Source organism: Polypterus senegalus, chromosome 14, assembly GCF_016835505.1.
Source record: "Polypterus senegalus isolate Bchr_013 chromosome 14, ASM1683550v1, whole genome shotgun sequence".
NCBI lineage: Eukaryota > Metazoa > Chordata > Cladistia > Polypteriformes > Polypteridae > Polypterus > Polypterus senegalus.
The window spans coordinates 57,999,996-58,020,411 of record NC_053167.1 but is presented as its reverse complement, the minus strand read 5'-3'; the positions used below and the strand labels follow the sequence as shown (position 1 = coordinate 58,020,411).

Here is a 20,416-nt window from a genome sequence, read left to right as displayed (position 1 = left end):
TTTATGCTGCCTCCCCAGCACACCACCACGTAGAAGAGGGCACTCGCCACAACCGTCTGATAGAACATCTGCAGCATCTTATTGCAGATGTTGAAGGACGCCAGCCTTCTAAGGAAGTATAGTCGGCTCTGACCTTTCTTACACAGAGCATCATCATTGGCAGTCCAGTCCAATTTATCATCCAGCTGCACTCCCAGGTATTTATAGGTCTGCACCTTCTGCACACAATCACCTCTGATGATCATGGGGTCCATGAGGGGCCTGGGCCTCCTAAAATCCACCACCAGCTCCTTGGTTTTGCCGGTGTTAGTGCTGGTGTTAATATGTACAAAGGATGTGCATGTTAGGTTCATTGACTACTAAAATTTGATGTGGCGTGAGTGAACTTTAGATGGTTCCAAGAGTTTGCCCTGTGATGAATTGGAATCCAATCCAGGGCTTGTTCCAACCTTGTACACAGTGCTCATAACCATCAATTACATAAGTGAGTTAAACGATGGAAGGATATGTTATTAATAATCAAAAAATGTTGCCATTTCTTTTTATTATAATTTATTTGGAAGCAAATCATGACACCAGAACACATCTCAATTGAAAAAATAACAATATGCTTCAGAAGCATTCTATGAAACTCAGGATACATTTCTTATCTCATCACTGTAGGCATTATTTAAACTTTATAGTTTATTGTTATTAGTAGAAATATGAAAGTTTGGGGTGTCCACCCTATATACTTGGAAAAAAATGCAAAAAATTATGCAATATAGAAATCTTTACAGAGCAAGTCCAAAACAAAACTGAAGTATAGTGAACAAGATGTGCACAGGGATGTGTCTCTTGAGTGTGGAACTGGAAGTGAGGTCAGGACAATCAGGTGGGATTTCCCTCCATGGGCCTGCAGAGGAGGAAAGAGAGAAGATGTTAGTGGACAATGTCTCCCATGCACATGTGTGTGACAGTGTAAAGAATCTGAACAAATCTAATTTCATCTCCTTGTAATGTTCAGCTTGCTTTCTACTTGACTCTCCTGGGTCTGCCCCACTGTCCAAGTCACTGTAATGGAAAGAATTGGTGCCAAAAACGAATAATATGCTTCTGGGAGGAATGTTTCACAATGAATAGAGCTGCTGTCTCATGGCTCCAGTGACCTTATTCTGCTAATGAAATGTTACTTGCAAAGGATAATGAAGAACAAGAGGAGATGTTAATTGAACTTTTAAGCAAAGCCTGTATTCAGGAAGTCAAAACAATCTGTGGTCAAGCCCAACACAAAAATTCTAAATTGAAGTTGAATTACATAGCCAAAAGCTCTTTTCCAGGAAACATTAACCATCATATTTTGTGTGCTGTCTTTCCAGGATCTATGTGCAATCTTGGGTGACCAGGAAGTGCATGGTGCTGACCTTTTATATTGTCGTGCCAATGACGTCACATGTGTCACACGTCTGGTCCTTTTTTTTTTTGTGTAGACTTCTCTCACAAAAAGGTCCCCCACCCATTAGTGTTACTCCATGTTGTGCTAAATTTGACCGATTTTTACTGAAATGACTTCCCATTGTTCATTTCTTGATTATATGAATGCCTGTGACATATATCTCATTGAGATCACATTCACCAGGTCTTGACACTGAAGGTGACGTCATCACCAAAATAATTAGATAATGTATGTGATGGGTTTTAGTGTGTAAATCCATCATGGATATTGTGGACACAGAATTGTTCATTGGTCAAATACTTCCTAAGTAGGGATCCTGAGGTGGTTGGTCATGTGGTGGGTACAGCAACAGATTGTATAAATGCATGATCCCAACCTGTACATTGAAGTACCAACACCTTCCACAGGCAGAAATTATTTTCTAAATAAAATTATCTAGTGTGGTTATGAAATCTAATCCTAGAGGGGCGAGTGACTTACAGCAAGTCATCCTCCAAAATCAAACCTAGAAGATCACACAAACATGGCTCTGCCAAAGCTGTAAAGGCCACAATGAGCTTCTGGTGATGACCTCCTAAACTTCTTCACTGTGACTCGGCCAACAAATGGAATTTAGGGAAGAAGTGGACATTGCAGGTTAGATGATTATTAGCTAGGTATATTTTTCTGTTGATTTCTTGTGTCCTAAACATTTACTTGTCTTTTCCTTTGGTGTTTGTAATTTGTTTTGAAAAATAACGATAGTAAATGTGGTAAAAAAAAAAAAAATCTGTTGAAAACATCTGAAATATTGTTTTTAAATAACTGATTTACAGTGCAAAGAAAAAAGGATTATTGCAGGCAAAACATATTATCAAAATAATATACACGGTTTTAAGATTAAATTAAGAAGGAAGTATTGGTACATTGTTCTATAAAAATTAAGATCAGGTTCACAATGAATTTTCATAAATTCCAACTTGTCACAAATTTCTTCTCCCTCACTCATTTTTTCTTTTCTGCACAATTGATATATGAAGGAAGTATTGTTTTAATGAAAGATCAACTTCTGTTTTTTAACAGTAATAGGGTGTTGTACCATGTTAACCATTATGGATGCAATGAGAAGTCAAGCAAAATGAAACCTTTTATTGGCTAACTGAACCGATTACAATGTGTGAGCTTTTGAGGCAACTGAGGCCCCTTCTTCAGGCAGGTTGTAATAATGATTACAAAAATAATCTAGCTAAATAGTGTGCCCAGATTCATGAAAGCATACGAAAGCAACACTACCCAATTTAATGTAATCCCCAATAGGAAATGTTCTTTTTGCACAACCATTGAAGGTCAGAGCACAGGGTCAGCTATTGTACAACACCCCTGGAGCAATTTTCAGGTTAAGGACCTTGCTGAAGAGCCCAACAGAGGAATATTACTTCTGGCAGTAACAGGACTTTTGAACCAGCAACCCTGTACATGATAGCACTGATCCTTAGCCATAGAACCACTACTCTACCTTGATGCTACATATGATGCCACATGTATAACCTACTACAATGCATTAAATACCCTTAAAATGTAAAGATAAACCTGGTTGCAGATAAGGAGGGTTTGAGTTTTGTTAACTTGGAAAAGATTTGGGGATTTACATCATTTTGCAATTTTCATTTTCATTTTTTCCTATAGATAACAATGATTAAGCTAAACCTCTCTCACCTTTTTAGCATGGACAGGTGAGTCAAAACTATTCTAGAAAATATTCATTTAAGTATAATAATAACAGACAACTATAGCCAGAGTGAAACAGACAGTGGAAAGTACCTCCGTAAGTATATAATATGAGCTTATATAGAAATGCGTTATAAAATTCATGAGTAGACTTTGGGTACAAGCTTGGAAAGCCCGCTTAAAGGTGAAATGAATTGTCACAAAAAAGGTTTGATGCAAAAAAAAAAAAATGAAAGGACATTATATCTTCCTCAATTGCTATCCCATAATGCTGAAGGATATCGTGTGATCAACTGATGACTGTCTTCTGCCCTTCGGTGGTTTTATAGCCTGACCTGAAAGAGTAGAGCTTAGCAACACAGGAAGATAGGTTTAGTTTAGGTTTAGTTTATTTATATAGCACATTTACAACAGCCACACGACTGACCAAAGTGCTGTACATTTAGAAACATCAACATAAAATAGAAATATACGATTTAGCCAAAAGAAGCACAGCAGAAACACATAAAAATAATTTGTATAAATATATCTATACATATACATATATCTACACATACACACATCTAGGTAGGCAAAATAAAGCCTAGTAAGCCAGAGAAAACAGATGTGTTTTTAAAATAGATTTAAAAATAGTCAGACTAGGAGCCATTCGGATTTCAATAGGCAGATCATTCCAAAGACGAGGCCCGATTACCGAGAAAGCACGGTCACCTCTACGCTTGAGTCGGGAGTGTGGAATTAAAAGAAGGTTATGATCACAGGATCTCAAACTTCTCAGGGGGGTATATTGGTGAAGCAATTCAGATAAATAGATGGGTGCTTGTTGGTGTAGTGTTTTAAAAACAAATAATAAGATTTTAAAATGTATTCTGAATTGAACAGGCAACCAATGAAGGGACTTCAGAAGCGGAGTCACATGATCCATTTTTTTCTTTTTTAAAAGAAATTTAGCAGCTGCGTTCTGGACCAATTGAAGACGGGCAATTTGGGATTTGGAGATGCCATAATGCAGAGAGTTGGAATAGTCGAGGCGAGATGTAATAAAAGCATGTATGGCCATCTCCAGGGTCTTGTCAGTGAGATAAGGTTTAATTTTTGCAAGCGTGCGAAGCTGATAAAAGCTAGATCCGATCACGGCAGAGACTTGTTTGTCAAGTTTTAATGAGTCATCTAACAGGACACCCAGATTCTGAACCTGTGAAGACCTGAAAGCTGATAAAGGTCCCAGGTCAAATTCCGGGGCCTTCATATGTTCAGAAGGGCCGAAGACTATCACCTCAGTCTTCTCTTCATTTAAAGATAAGAAGTTTTGGGATAGCCAAGATTTAACTTCATCTAAACAAGATAACAAGGCATTCATAGCCAGGGGATCATTTTTCTTAAAAGGTAAATAAATCTGTGTATCATCAGCATAAAGGTGAAATGATATCCCATTAATTCTAAAAATAGAGCCTAGAGGTAGCATATACAGAGAAAATAAAGTGGGAGACAGCACAGAGCCTTGAGGAAGACCACAGGAGAGAGAGGACGTCGAGGAGGAGAAGTCTCCTAGCCTAACCACGTATACTCAGCAAAAAAAGAAACGTCCTCTGACTTTCAACTGTTTTTACTTTCAGTAAACTTAATGTGTAAATATTTGTATGAACACTAAAAGAGTCAACACGATAAGACATAAACTAAAAATGTTTCACAATGTGTCCCTGAATGAAGGGAGGCTCAAAATCAAAAGTACCAGTCAGTATCTGGTGTGGCCACCAGCTGCTTGAAGTACTGCAGTGCATCTCCTCCTCATGGACTGGACCAGATTTGTCAGTTCTTGCTGTGAGATGTTACCCCACTCTTCCACCAAGGCACCTGCAAGTTCCTGGACATTTCTGGGGGGAATGGCCCTAGCCCTCACCCTGCGATCCAACAGGTCCCAGACGTGCTCAATGGGATTGAGATCCGGGCTCTTCCACTGCGAGGATGATCAGCTGTCCTTCCTGTCTCCCTGTAGCGCTGTCTTAGGCGTCTCACAGAGCGGACATGGCAATTTATTGCCCTAGCCACATCAGCAGTCCTCATGCCTCCCTGCAGCATGCCTAATGCACGTTCACGCAGATGAGCAAGGACCCTGGGCATCTTTCTTTGGGTGTTTTTCAGAGTCGGTAGACAAGTCTCTTTAGTGTCCTGCGTTTTTAGAACTGTGACCTTAAATGTCTACTTTCTATAAGCTGTTAAGGTCTTAACGACCATTCCACAGGTGCATGTTAATTAATTGATTATGGTTAATTGAACATGCATGGAAAACATTGTTTAAACCCTTTACAATGAAGATCTGGAAAGTTATTTGGATTTTTAAAACATTGTTGTTGAAATACAAAGTCCTGAAAAAGGGACGTTTCTTTTTTTGCTGAGTATATTTCCTATCAGATAAAAATGACTGAAAACATTTTAAAACTGTGCCAGAAAGACCCACCCAGGACTCTAGTCTATTTAGTAATATCGAATGATCAATGGTGTCGAAAGCAGCTGATAAATCTAATAGAACAAGGACCACAGAATCCCCCGTATCAGGAAGAGATGGGACTTCCAGTTGACTGTAGATAGGAACGGTAGTTTTAAACAAAGAACCAATGCAACCACTATTCCTTCCTCATCATGTTCCTTCATGTAGGTCCCCATAAGACCAGACTCACAGGTACACTATTTTATAAGAAGTCTTAATGAAAATATTAACCTTGAAAGGCACATTTCCTGGATTACCTTGATTACCATCTAAACTGTTTCTTTCAGTCATGATGTAAAGAAACTCCACTGAAACTCTACTGAATCTGTATGCTTGTGTTAAAGATATGAATACAGGGAAAGTTTATGACATGTTAAAGTGCATTAGCAATACTGAGTTCTGATTGTAAACATGAAAGAGGCATTAAGCAAAGGAATCAATCAGGATCAGCCATGGCGTGACACACACAGATGGCAAAAATATGCTATAATTCTGAAATTGTATGTTACCTTTCCTGGGAACCACTTGAAATTTAAGAAATGTGTTGAGCTTTGGTCCATTTTGGTCCAGCTTTATGATATAAGAGTTTACTTGTCTCTGCTCAACTGCTAAAGGAGGAGGAGGAGGAAAGCTTCACCTACCTAGGTAGCGTGGTTGACAAGCAAATGTAGACACTAGAGTCAGGTGTGGCATGGTAAGGGTGGTTTTTCTTCAACTAAGGAACATTTGAGGCTCCAGGCACCTGTCTATCACAGTTAAGATTAGACTGTTCAATATCAACATGAAGTCAGTTCTCCTTATTACAACGGAGATATGGGGGAATACTATCCATCCATCCATCCATCCATTATCCAACCCGCTATATCCTAACCACAGGGTCATGGGGGTCTGCTGGAGCCAAACCCAGGCAACACAGGGCGCACAGGGAGAAATACTACTACCAACAATAATAAAATCCAGATGTTTATCAACACTTGTCTGAAAAAATTTTCCATATACACTAGCTAGATACCATCAGCAACTAAGAACTGTTCCAGTGAAGGAAGGGATTCTCCAGCTACAATGAAGGTGAATAGACCACACTCTCCTCAAACCAGTTTCTAGCACCACCAAACAAGCCATTACCTAGAGGCCCCAGGGAAAGAGGAAAAGAGAAACTCTTGATTGCATGACATTGAGGCAGATGCTAAGAGGATGGGGTACACTTGGGGGCAGCTGGAGCAAATGACTCAGGACAATGATGCCTAAAGAACATCTTATGCCCCAGAAAAGAGGGGTGATAAAGGCAGAGAGAGACAGGCTCATCTACTCCCTAATGTCTATAAAAAGTGCAAAGGATGCAAGGAGATTTGACCACAGTAGCTTTCTATTGTGTTCCTATCCCATACCACCACAACCCTGCTAATTTACCAGATGAACAATTTGAACAAACACAAATTTGGTGATTAATCAGTCCAAAAGCATACAAATGCTATGTAAGCAAATTGTTTAAATTTATAGCGATGCAGCTTCATAACTGTCATGTTTAATCTTCAGAATGAGGAGAGCAGGATATCAAAAAGTAGCTTTCCCTTTTAATAATGTAGTGTTGAGCTTGGTTTAATTTCACACAAAAATATAACTCATGGCTGATCCACACATGTGTGTCTGATTCCTGAGCTGATCACAACTGACCATGGTGAATTAGAACAGTGTCATTAAATGGAGGAAAGACTAAAAGAGGTGGCATTGAGGAAGTTTCAGATAATATCACTGCCCATCAGGTTGGTCAAGGGTCTTCCAGGCTGAGGGCAGAAATGAAGAGTTGTTAGGTCTGATGAGCAGCAATTAATTCCTTCCCTTGTGTACCTATTATTTAAAACGCTGGAAGGGACAAACTATGCTCATGCGTGTGACACATGTTACCGTGTGATTTGCATCCATCCATTATCCAACCCGCAATATCCTAACCACAGGGTCACAGGAATCTGCTGGAGCCAATCCCAGCAAACACAGGGAGCAAGGCAGGAAACAAACCCCAGGCAGGGCGCGCACACACACTCCCACACACTCCCACACACCAAGGACAATTTAGGATCACCAATGCACCTAACCTGCATGTCTCTGGACAGTGGGTGGGAACAAGAGGACCTGGAGGAAACCCACGCTGACACGGGGAGAACATGCAAACTCAATGCAGGGAGGACCAAGGAAGCGAACCCGGGTCTCCTAACTGCGAGGCAGCAGCACCACCATGCCACCCTCTAAATACATTAATTTGCTAATTACATTTTATCTTAACTAAACAACACTTATTTTAGTAACTATTTCCACATATTATGATTGATTTTATCACAATAACAGGAACATGTTTAATTGAATTCTCCAGTTTAATAAGGGAAGACCAATTGGAATTACATTCTAACTCAATATTAGGTACAAATTAACAACAACAACATTTATTTATATAGCACATTTTCATACAAATGGTGTAGCCCAAAGTGCTTTACAAGATGAAGAAAAGTTTACGTGAAAAATAAAATTAGGCAATACTAAGTAACTATAAATAAAGTAAGGTCAGATGGCCAGGAGGACAGATGAAATAAAAAAAAACTCCAGATGGGCTGGAGCAAAAAAAACACAAAATTTGTACGGGTTCCAAGGCCACAAGACTGCCTAGAACCCACTGGGCATTCTACCTAACAGAAATTATCTCAATCAGTCCTCGAGGTTTTCAAGCTTCATGTGAAATAATTAGATGATGATGGTCTGGTCATGTGGACATACTGTGGACCTTCAGTCCACCAATGTACGGACATCATCGTGCATTGATCAGGTGGTGGTGGCGCAGATTACCAACACAGAAAAAATGGAAAAAGAACAGCAGAGAAAGTAGGGGTTAGTATGGATTTCAGAGCCTTGATGAAAATGATAATTCAATGCACATATAGTTTAACAGGCATACACTAAATTGTAGCTATGAGAAAGGAATGTTAAAATAATGGGTTTTTAGTAGTTTACTAAAGTGCTGCACCATATTAGCCTGGTGAATTTCAATCAATAGGCTATTCCATAATTTAGGTGCATAACAGCAGAAGGCTGCCTCACCACTTCTTTTAAGTTTAGCTCTTGGAATTACAAGCAGACATTCATTTGAAGATCTAAGATTACGATTTGGAGTGTAAGGTGACAGGCATGCCAAAATATAGGATGGCTATTCAGATATTTAAGGCTTTGTAAACCATAACCTGTATTTTAAAGTCAATTCTGAATGGCATGGATAACCAATGTAGTGACATCAAACCTGGAGAGATATGCTCATATTTTCTTTTCCTAGTTAAGATTCTGGCAGCTGCATTCTGCACTAGTTGCAACCAATTGATGTTTTTCTTGAGTAGTCCTGTAAGGAGTGCGCTACAGTAATCTAATTGACTAAAAACAAAAGTGTGAAGTAATTTTTTTGCATTTTGCAAAGTTATAAGGGATCTACCTTTTGCTGTATTCCTTAAGTGAAAAAATGCTGTCCTTGTAATCTGATTAGTATGTGATTTAAAAATTAGGTCAGAGTCAATTGTTGCCCCTAATTCTTTACCTCCGTCTTGACTTTTCAGCTTAATGGATCAAGTTTATTTCTAATACTCTCACTATATCCATTTTTGCCAATAAGTAAGATTTTTGTTTTCTCCTTATTTAGTTTGAGAAAATTACTACTCATCCACTCAGAAACACAAGTAAGACATTGGGTCAGTAAACCAAGAGAGTCGGGGTCATCAGACGTTATCGATAAATGCAGTTTTGTGTCATCAACATAGCTGTGGTAGCTCACGTTATACCTTGAGATAATCTGACCTAATGAAAGCATGTAGATAGAAAAGAGCAGTGGACCCAGGATAAATCCTTATGAAACACCATATAGAATATCATGTGTCTTCGAAGTATAATTACCACAACTAACAAAGAATTTTCAAGAAATCAAGAACCAAATGCCCAAGCAAGGTAAACTAATGGAAACTGAAATCCCTTACTTGCATGAGACGTTTAATTCCTGCTTTGTATGTTTCCTTTTTTTATTCTTACTGTCTACTAACATTAATTACATTTTATTTATTAATAGTTTTTACATGCACACAACAGTAGCACAAAAGTCAGCAATGCTGTCTCACAGCCTCGGGAAACATTTCTGTGCTGGTTTTCTTCCCTCTAAACTAACTAACTAACTAACCCTCTAACCTCTAAACTGCCCCACTGTAGGTGTGTTGATGAATGTGCCCTGCAAAGGCTGTATCTGTACTCTTTGGAAATACTCTAGACCCCCACACCTTTGAAATGAATTAGACATGCATCAGAAAGGATGGATGAATAATTATGCCCATGATGATTAATTTCATCAGTCATTTGTGGAAAATGAGCAAATCTATAAAACAGAACTTGTTAATGCTAGCATGAAGAAGACATCAGAATAATATTACACAAAACTCTGTAATAATTCATGTCCACTGATCAGGCATGCTCAGTTTCCATCAGCATTGTAATTGTAAAGATTCGATATTATAAAGTTAAGATTTTTAAAATAACAAATGGCATCTGTACTTACAGCAAACAGCCTCTGAGCCTAGCATTTCAGCACAGATTCAGCTTTTTAGAAGTTGACTGATCACACACACACTTCCTGAATATGTAAGTTTAATCTCATGCGTGATCTGAATCGTTTGTACTGTTTTCAAACAAAGAGGAAATTCATAAATAGAATCATCCTTCCTTTTTCTTTCAAAAAAGCAAGTCCATATCAAACAAAAAGTGAGAACAAAATTGTCTGGCTGGAACTGAATGAGTTTATCTGAGTGAAACCAATTTCCTTGAATTTAAAGTTTCCCCTTCACTTTGTCAGTAAGAAAGCTGGGTTTTTATAACTTTTGAGACTTTAACAGATCTGTTTTTTAAATAAGATTTTTTTAATTATTTAAACATCTAAGCTGTAACAGCATGTACAAATAGAAGTACATTAATTCAGGCAAATTAAAAGCTAAAATGTAGCAGTGCTAAAGAGCTTCAATTGACAACTGAATTTCTTCTTAAGGAATTTGTTTTGCAACAACAATGTGTATTTGCTGAATTTCTTGAATGCACAGGAAATAAGTCAATGAATAGAACATGGCAGTTGTCAACGTACAATTGTTGTAGTGTTTCCAATTTTAAAGCAAGTGACTTTCAGAGTTCCCTTTCTCATGCACAAGAGATGTATACAGTATGTATAACTTCTATAATGTTAGTTTATCATTTGGATTGCATGTATTGTATCTTCAAGTTTATACTGTATATATTCCTTGTGTTCTGTGTTTGGCGCCCCAAGAGGTGGAGCCACCATGATGTCACACCTGAGGGAACATCCTCCAACTTATACTCTGGTGGGTGAAACAGCTTCCCTCGCATTGTTCAAAAGTGTTGTTTGGAGTTCATAAGTATTTCCTCTTCTTTAGATATTCTGCTTTTTTGTTGATTATGTTTCAGATTTGGGGCCCTCGTTTCTGGATTGTGTATTGGGACTTGTTGGATCTGGATTGGCTTTTAGGCAAAATCATTATATTTCTTATTTTTGCCTTCTGACTTAATAAATTCTTCATTTAGAAAGATACTTTTGTTTGGATTGTCTCAGCAAGTCAGAAGTTTATGGTTACCCTCTCCATTGTAGGGCATTTTGGTATATTTTGAGTCTTTTATTGCATTTTGAACTTTAAAATCCAGCTCCCTATTTTTGTGCCTGTGTGAGCCAAAGACTACAAGCTGCAGTTGAGTGCTTGATGCTTGGCGCAAGGCCATATCTGTGAAGCTCCTGATCTGCTTTTTGGGACTTTAACTTGGTCTTAACCCAGTTCACAACAGTCAGGGCTTCTGCACTGGAAATGAATACCTGTGCTAATTTGCCAGGTCTTAAAAGCCCAATGGAGTCAATATTGAGCTTGGGTGAATTGTTGGCCGGGGCTTGCTTGGCTGGCAAAATAAATGTCATAACGTTGTTGTTAAATTTTTGGTAGTTGAGCAGGGAAATGTCACCACATAAAGTAGTACAATCACACATGTAGAGTTTATTACCCATATTGTTGAGCCACATTGGGTTGTTAGGTCTTTAGTTATGTTCCACATTTTTGTTGTATTTATGCTCTACATGTTCTGTTATCCTCCCCATTATTTAGATTCAAGGATGGTATGGGAGTGCCTTCCCACAGTCTACATGCTAGAGGTTTGTTGAATGAAAATAAAAATGTCTGTCTGAAAATAGTACTGTATAAACAAAATAAAGGTGCAGTCAACTGGTTTGCCCTGGTAGAAATTCATAACTGCTATTTTACTCAAAAATAAAGAGCTAATATGCAACAGACTTGTTTCAAAGAAACACTTTACCATTTTTAAAGTAAAATAGTTTTATTGTTGATTGCAAATCTCTACCTGTTTATGCACTGGAAACAGTTATCAAGGATAGTATGAGCCAATTGTAAGGACATTTACTGGTGATACAAAAAGAAAGAGAGAAACACCTTAACTGAAAGCTGGAGACCACCTTCATATGGAAGTGAGTGTAAACAGAGACCACGAGTGGGTGTGGCAATCAGAGCTAAAAGCTGTCAGGATTTCTCTAAGTAGAGCAGTAGACAATCCCCATTACTACCAAGAAAGGATATGGAAAGTGAAGTGTAGAAGCTGTACCTTCAAGAGCAGGACAGGAGTGCAGTCATCTCAGGGTTAAACTAGAAACACTGTAATAGCCTGGAAGTGAGTTCTGGGTAAGGTTAAAGTATAGCTTCCTGACAGTGTGGATTTAAAAGATAAGAGATTGAGTTTTTTTTTTTTGTTTTTTTTAGTAAACTGCTCTATTTATTATTATTTCTGTCAGATCCAGAAAACAACACATAGAAAACAAGCAGGGTGCCGCTCTCCATGTACAGGTTTTGTTTTGTTTTTCTCCGCCTGCACATACATTAAACATTTCAATGTAGCAGCATTACAGTTTGATAAACACTTAAAAGCAGTACTCCATAGATCCACTCCTTTGCTCAAATTCATTGGCATGAGTAAGTGCATGGCTGCCGGAGAGTCTCCTGGCTTGTATAGGCTCACAGAGTTGGGGAAAATGAGCACAGAAGGCATTGTTTCTGGCTTCCAATAAGCGGAATAGAGTAGAGCTGGCAGCATGAATGTGGCATAAATCAGCCATATGGAAGGAGCTATGGAATATTTCAGTGATGGGAGCAGCACTGGAGAGGGCCAAGAAAGCCTCCATTTCCTAAGGGAGTGAAGGAGAAACATCACATTTCACAGTGTATTAGGCTACATGCACCAGCGTTGATAAAATGTTAGCCATATAATGCCATAAATAAATCATACAAAATGAAGATCTACCATCATTTTATTTTGTCATGAGTAACAGACATGATTCATGATAATGATGTTGACTACTCTAAAATAATAAGATGTGCAAGTTCATGCATCCTTTAAACTGCATCACAAAAACTCAGTCACTTGGTGGCTTTAGAGGGGTCTAGCTTTCAAGTTCCAGGCTGGACATGCACACATGAACAAAAGTTTACCTAGTACACCATTGGGGTGAAGGTCCTACCCCATTAACCTGGAAAAATGACACAAAAAGCAATACTTTTCTAGATAAAAAAAAGTTGCATTGAGCATGTCAAGGAAAATTGTACAAATCTGAATATTACAAACTAACAATTTAACAGTACAGGTATGTTAAATGACTGTGGCAAATATACTACTTATATAATCTTTGCAGAACAACATCATCTCAGGACTAGAAGTGTAGCTTCTCACCTGCCCTTAAAGGCCATGTCAAATTACACAACTTTTGCAGCAATTTTTAGTTGCAAACTTCATTTACATAATTTTATGCTGCATTCCATTTACTTTGGAAGTAGAATATTGGAGATTGGAACGATATCACGGCCTACGCCCTGGACCAAGGCCCTTAGCCTGAAAACTGCTCCAGAGGTGCTGTACCAGGGGTCCCCATACTTTTTCAGCTTGCAAGCTACTTCTAAAATGACCAGGTCGAAATGATCTACCTACATTAAACATTATATATATATATATGATATATATAATATCAAAAGAATTAAAGGAACACTTTTTAATCAGAGTATAGCATAAAGTCAATGGAATTTATGGAATATTAATCTGGTCAGTTAAGTAGCAGAGGGGGTTGTTAATCAGTTTCAGCTGCTGTGGTGTTAATCAAATTAACAACAGATGCACTAGAGGGGCAACAATGAGATGACCCCCAAAACAGGAATGGTTTAACAGGTGGAGGCCACTGACATTTTTCCCTCCTCCTCTTTTCTGACTGTTTCTTCACTAGTTTTGCATTTGGCTACTGTCAGTGTCACTACTGGTAGCATGAGGCGATACCTGGACCCTACAGAGGTTGCACAGGTAGTCCAACTTCTCCAGGATGGCACATCAATACGTGTCATTGCCAGAAGGTTTGCTGTGTCTCCCTGCACAATCTCAAGGGCATGAAGGAGATTCTAGGAGACAAGCAGTTACTCTAGGAGAGTTGGAGAGGGCCATAGAAGGTCCATAACCCATCAGCAGGACCAGTATCTGCTCCTTTGGGCAAGGAGGAACAGGATGAGCACTGCCAGAGCCCTACAAAATTACCTCCAGCAGGCCACTGGTGTGAATGTCTCTGACCAAACAACCAGAAAGACTCAAGGGCCCCATGTCCTCTAATGGGCCCTGAGCTCACTGCCCAGCAGCATGCAGCTCGATTGGCATTCGCCATAGAATACCAGAATTGGCAGATGCACCACTGGTGCCCTGTGCTTTTTACAGATGAGAGCAGGTTCACCCTGAGCACGTGACAGATGTGAAAGGATCTGGAGAAGCCATGGAGAGCATTATGCTGCCTGTAACATCATTCAGCATGAGCAGTTTGGTGGTGGGTTAATGATTGTCTGGGGAGGCATATCCATGGAGGGTCACACAGACCGCTACAGGCTTGACAAAGGAACCTTGGCTGCCATTAGGTATCAGGATGAAATCCTTAGGCCCATTGTCAGACCCTATGCTTGTACAGTGGCTCCTGGTGCACGACAATTCCTGGCCTCACGTGGTGAGAATATGCAGACAGTTCCTGGAGGATGAAGGAATTGATACCATTGACTGGCCACCACACTTTCCTGACCTAAATCCAATAGAACACCTCTGGGACATTATGTTTTGGTCCATCCAATGCCAAAAGGTTGCACCTCAGACTGTCCAGGAGCTCAGTGATGCCCTGCTCCAGATCTGGGAGGAGATCCCCCATAACACCATCTGTCATCTCATTAGAAGCATGCACCGATGTTGTCAGGCATGTATACAAGAACACAGGGGCCATACAAAGCGCTGCGTACAATTTTGAGTTGCTGCAATTAAAGTTTGGCAAAATGGACTAGCCTGCCACATAATTTTTTCACTCTGATTTTTGGGCGTCTTTGAATTCAGGGCTCTGTAGGTTGATCATTTTCATTTCCATCAAACGATGTGGCATCCTTTCGTTCCTAACACATTACCCAGTCTATATCAGTATAGATATCCAGGAGGATTTCTTTTTCCCATTGATATCTGATGTGTTTTCAAAGTGTTCCTTTAATTTTTTGAGCAGTTTATATATATAAATAAATAAATATATATAAATATATATACTGAGTATACTTTATACATTAAATATATGTAGTCGTACTTTGCATAACTGAATAACCTTTATGGCACAATAACAATTCAATACATTTATGGTCACTACAGTATTTGGAGTTAATAATCGTCATGTGGGAAAAGGCTGACTCGCATAAATAAGTAGAGCCGAATAATGAAGTCAAGGAGCTTTTGAATTCAGCCCAGTGAAAAATGACAGCTGTTCGATTAACTGCGATTTTAGTTCCCTCTCCTTTCTCTCTCTCAGATCGCTTTTTGGAAGGATGTCAGTGTCATAGTTTTTATGAACAGTTCGAAATGTGCCTTTTTTACATTTTCCTTCTTTGAAATAGCAATGATAGATTGACAGATCAGACAAACACACTTCGATTGTGACATTGTGAGAATTCTAATTCCACATCCAGCCCATACCCTCCCCAAATAATTTTTTTTAAAATCCCTTCTTTAGTCGATATAAATTGGAAGGCTAATTAGATCACAGCCGGAGTTTTGCAGTAGCTCGCGTGTTTGATCGTGCGTGCGGGATGACCAGTGTGTTAGAAGAGAAGATATCTCAGACTGGCCGCCCTGTATGTCAATCAAGTGGCAAATACCATAGGGAGGAGAGATGATAGACTAACATTTAAAAAAAAATGTTTTTGAATGCAACGTGATCTACCTGCACTACCTTTGCGATCTACCGGTCGATCGCGATCGACGCATTGGTCACCCCTGTGCTGTACAATAGCTAACCCTGTGCTCTGACTCCCAAAGGTCATGCAAAAAGAAATTTCCCCTCAGAGATTAACAAAGTGTATGAAAATCGAAATCAAAAATCAAAAACAACACAACAATTCCTGTTTCTGCAACTTGGTTTGATTGATTTTTTCTTAAGTTGTATGGGTGGGCTCTGTGCATGAAGGAGCTGAGAAAAAATGAGTACTCGCCCAAAAGTATAATGCATGTAATGCAGTGACAAGGAATAGGGAATGAGTATAGTCCAGATCTCACAAACAGAAGTGAGACACGTCAGTCTGATGTTGCATGTTTGATTTACCACTATAAAATGGGAAAAAAAAGGGCAGATAATGTAACTAAATTTGTCATTCACGTAAACTGGCTCAGCTCCACCAGGGAGCATATGATTGGGTGTCAGAAAAGGAGGTGAGCTCAAGATAGTTTGGGAATTTCAAATTGTGCTACAAAGTTGTCACTGCGTTGTCAGACTTGATATACCCTCAGATTTCTAGTTGCATAAATTGCCATACTCAGGCAAGAAGATTAGCAACTGCAGTCTCCAGATTTGACATCCCCTCTGACTAGGTGTCGTATAATTTGACATCAGCTTAAGAGAGAGAAGATACTGCTAAGTTTAGATACTGACAAACAAGAGACAGAATCAACTGTAAATTACTCTGAGATTATATTATAAAATAGATAAACATCACATACAATAGCAAAAATGTCAGAACCATAAAAATAATCAATATAAACAAGTTTTTGTTTTACAAGAAAATAAATTCAAAATAAATGCACAGTTACAAAAAAAGGAAAAATACCAAAACAAACATTAATAAATTCTGTAATTCTAGATTACAAGAAATAATCTTTGCAATAAGGTAAAAATCCATAATAAACTAAATTCCAAACTTTGATTGAAACCCTACTCAGAGAAATGGTAGCAAAGGCAGAAAGATAAAGAACCTCACTCACAAACTGTTGCAAACGGGGACCAAAAAAGTTTTTTAAAAGGCCAAATGGAAACACACCTTTAAATATGGGTAACTCCCAAACAACCCCTTAACTTGGTTCAACAATTACCAAATAAAAAAATAACTAAAGCATAATTAAAAACAATTAGCGAAAAACTAGAAAGGAAGAAAGAAATGTAGGAAAAACTATTAACAAAACTAAAGCCAGGAGAAGGACACAGCAAAATCCTCACAATGGCAAATCAGGGACATTCATCTATGTTTAGACAGGTCCACTGAGAAAGTTTTTTCCATTGCTAATTTCAGTTCAACTTTTTATCTAATAAAGAATAATTTTAACACTGTTGCTTATCTTTGTTACTTTATACTAAGTTGCAGCATCCACTAGATGGCACTCTTTCACACTCAGCCTAGTCAGTAGGATGTGCGTGACATACAGTATGCAGTGGGCCACAATGGATGATCCATGTTTTCACTTTGGTGTCAAAATACTCTTTTTTTCTTTTGTTTTAGTAGCATAAGGGGAAATAACTGAGGCAGAATTGAGAGTGAGGCTAATGTTCACTAATCAGTTCTGTTGATGATGACTTCTCAAGCTGGACCTTGCAAAGTAAGTACTAAGTTCCTCGGCTTTGTTCAGAATGTGGCATGATAAAAAATATTTAATGGTGTAACAAATAGGTCCTCACACACTGAACTGCCCCTCAATCACCAAAAGGAAGATATGAAATATATATATATATACAGTATATATATATATACAGTATATATATATATATATATATATATTTATATATATATATATATATATATATATATATATATATATAAATAAATAAATATCAGTGACCTTGCTGTAGCTGGTCCTGCATTACCAGAGTAACATCACTATTTGTTTTGGGATAATTGCTCCACAGGGTGTGAAGAATTAAAAAAAGCAACAATTTGCTTAGATTTAAAACTATGTACACGAACATTCACAATTCGCTACATTGACTTTCAAATAAAACAATCCTTACTTATTTGGTTTTTATTTCCTGTCAAACCTGAAAATAGCTGAAATAGTTTTCCTAACATGTTGTACCAGAGTTACTTGACCACTGCCCTGCTGTCTCTCTGAATTACACAATGAGAAAGCAGAACACAATGCTTGTTATATGCTGAACTAAAAATAGTAAGTGTAGAGCAGCTGAGGGGTATGCAAATTATTACCATGGGTTCCGGAAAGGAAAGGGAAGGGCACTGGGTATTAACAGCCATTTTCAGAACCTGCTTTTGTTTTGTGTTTTTAATGGCTGCAAAGTTTTCACACTGTTCTGGTGAATGTTCATATCATTTCACTTTAGAGTACTTTAGCAACCTGCATATATGTTACATCCATTGAAAACAACCTGCTTTGGAAACCTTCACAAGGGAACTGAGAAACTACCTAGGAAGGTCGTAAAGATACAAATACTCATTTACTAAAGTTTCTTCCCAGAAATAACTCAGTGAGTGGATTTTGCATATGTTTTCCTCCTGGCACTCTGGTCTCCTTACCCAACTCCAAAGTAACGCATAGTTGGTTACTTGGTGTCAATAAACTAAATGACCATGAGGGTGTACCAGGTTCCTGCCTTGCAGTTGACATTAACACAATAGGCTAGAGCTTTTTTTCTACCAGAATGGAAATAAATGTCCTCAAAACATTGATAGAAGACTCTGTGCCTTTATTTATTCAGTGTCCACAAGGAGGTGATTACGGGTATACTACTGCACATTCATATTCTGAATATTTCACATTTTAGTCGCTGTATTCACAGTTGGAAATGCAACTCAACGTTTGGTGGCCTTTCCATGTTTCCCTAATGCTTTTGATGTACCAATAATTCCACCTAAAAATTTGCAAAGAAATTGTTTTTAATAAAATTTACTCCAGGGATCAGCTCTGAGCCCCTTCTTATTTGCAATGGTGATGGACAGGTTGACAGATGAGATTAGACAGGAGTCCCCGTGGACTATGATGTATGCTGATGACACTGTGATCTGTAGCAATAGTAGGGAGCAGGTCGAGGTGACCCTGGAGAGGTGGAGATATGCTCTAGAGAGGAGAGGAATGAAGGTCAGTAGGAACAAGACAGAATACATGTGTGTAAATGGGAGGGAGGTCAGTGTAATGGTGAGGATGCAAGGAATAGAGTTGGCGAAGGTCAATGAGTTTAAATATCTGGGATCAACAGTACAGATTAATGGGGTTTGTGGAAGAGAGGTGAAAAAAAGAGTGCAGGCAGGGTGGAATGGGCGGAGAAGAGTGTCAGGAGTGATTTGTGACAGACGGATATCAGCAAGAGTGAAAGGGAAGGTCTACAGGACGGTAGTGAGACCAGCTATGTTATATGGGTTGGAGACGGTGGCACTGACCAGAAAGCAGGAGACAGAGCTGGAGGTGGCAGAGCTAAAGATGCTAGGATTTGCACTGGGTGTGACGAGGATGGATAGGATTAGAAATGAGTACATTAGAGGCTCAGCTCAAGTTGGACGGTTGGGAGACAAAGTCAGAGAGGTGAGACTGCGCTGGTTTGGACATATGCAGAGGAGAGATGCTGGGTATATTGGGAGAAGGGTGCTAAGGATACAGCTGCCAGGGAAGAGGAAAAGAGGAAGGCCTAAGAGGAGGTTTATGGATGTGGTGAGAGAGGACAAGCAGATGATGGTGTAACAGAACAAGGTACAGGGGACAGAAAGATATGGAAGAAGATGATCCGCTGTGGCGACCTCTAACTGGAGCAGCCAAAAGAAGAAGAAGAAGATACTCTATTAGCTATACATTAAGATGGTCTCTTAAGAAAAAGAACATTGATGGTTACCAATCGGTAACATTTAATCATTTTACTTTGCAGCTGATTTTTTAGAGTGAATTATACACACAATGATTTTAAGAAATATATTAAGAGTTAGGACATCAAAAACACTTCACTTATTAAGACAGCACTTCCTTAAATTCATATGAGTTAAATATATTTGCAAAATACAAGGTCAAAATCCATTTTTCCAGCCATAAACTTGTTTTACTCTATATGAGGGTCACAAGAAGGGTCACAAGAAGCCTATCCTGGGTGGGAGAAACACAAAATCACTAAAGTACCAACCAAGTAAAAAACACCAACTCATTACAGTGCATGACCAAAGTGGAATATTAAATAAGAAGTGATCATTTCACATATAATTTTAAAATGTAATGTTGTTTATTGAAGGCAAGTAAATGTTTCAGCGTATACCTTTACTGCACAAAATATCATTACAGTAATATTATTTGTAATTGCTTCTCATAATCAGACCCCAAATGTTAGGTGCTTGGCAATCATTCAAGTCTCAAAGAGGGTTAGCATGGCTGTCTAATGGCTCCAGAGTTCAATGCCGAGCCCTGCCACT

The 20,416-nt window shown here is 38.7% G+C and overlaps 1 long non-coding RNA gene across 1 annotated transcript; it reads right to left on the bottom strand.

The window, feature by feature from the left end:
* Positions 1-535: 535 nt before the first annotated feature.
* LOC120515164 lies at positions 536-10,269 on the bottom strand. The gene is made up of 2 exons (XR_005630605.1): positions 10,204-10,269; positions 536-895 (listed from the first exon to the last, which is right to left on the bottom strand). It is a non-coding gene; the product is annotated as an uncharacterized LOC120515164 (long non-coding RNA).
* Between the last annotated feature and the right edge of the window lie 10,147 nt (positions 10,270-20,416).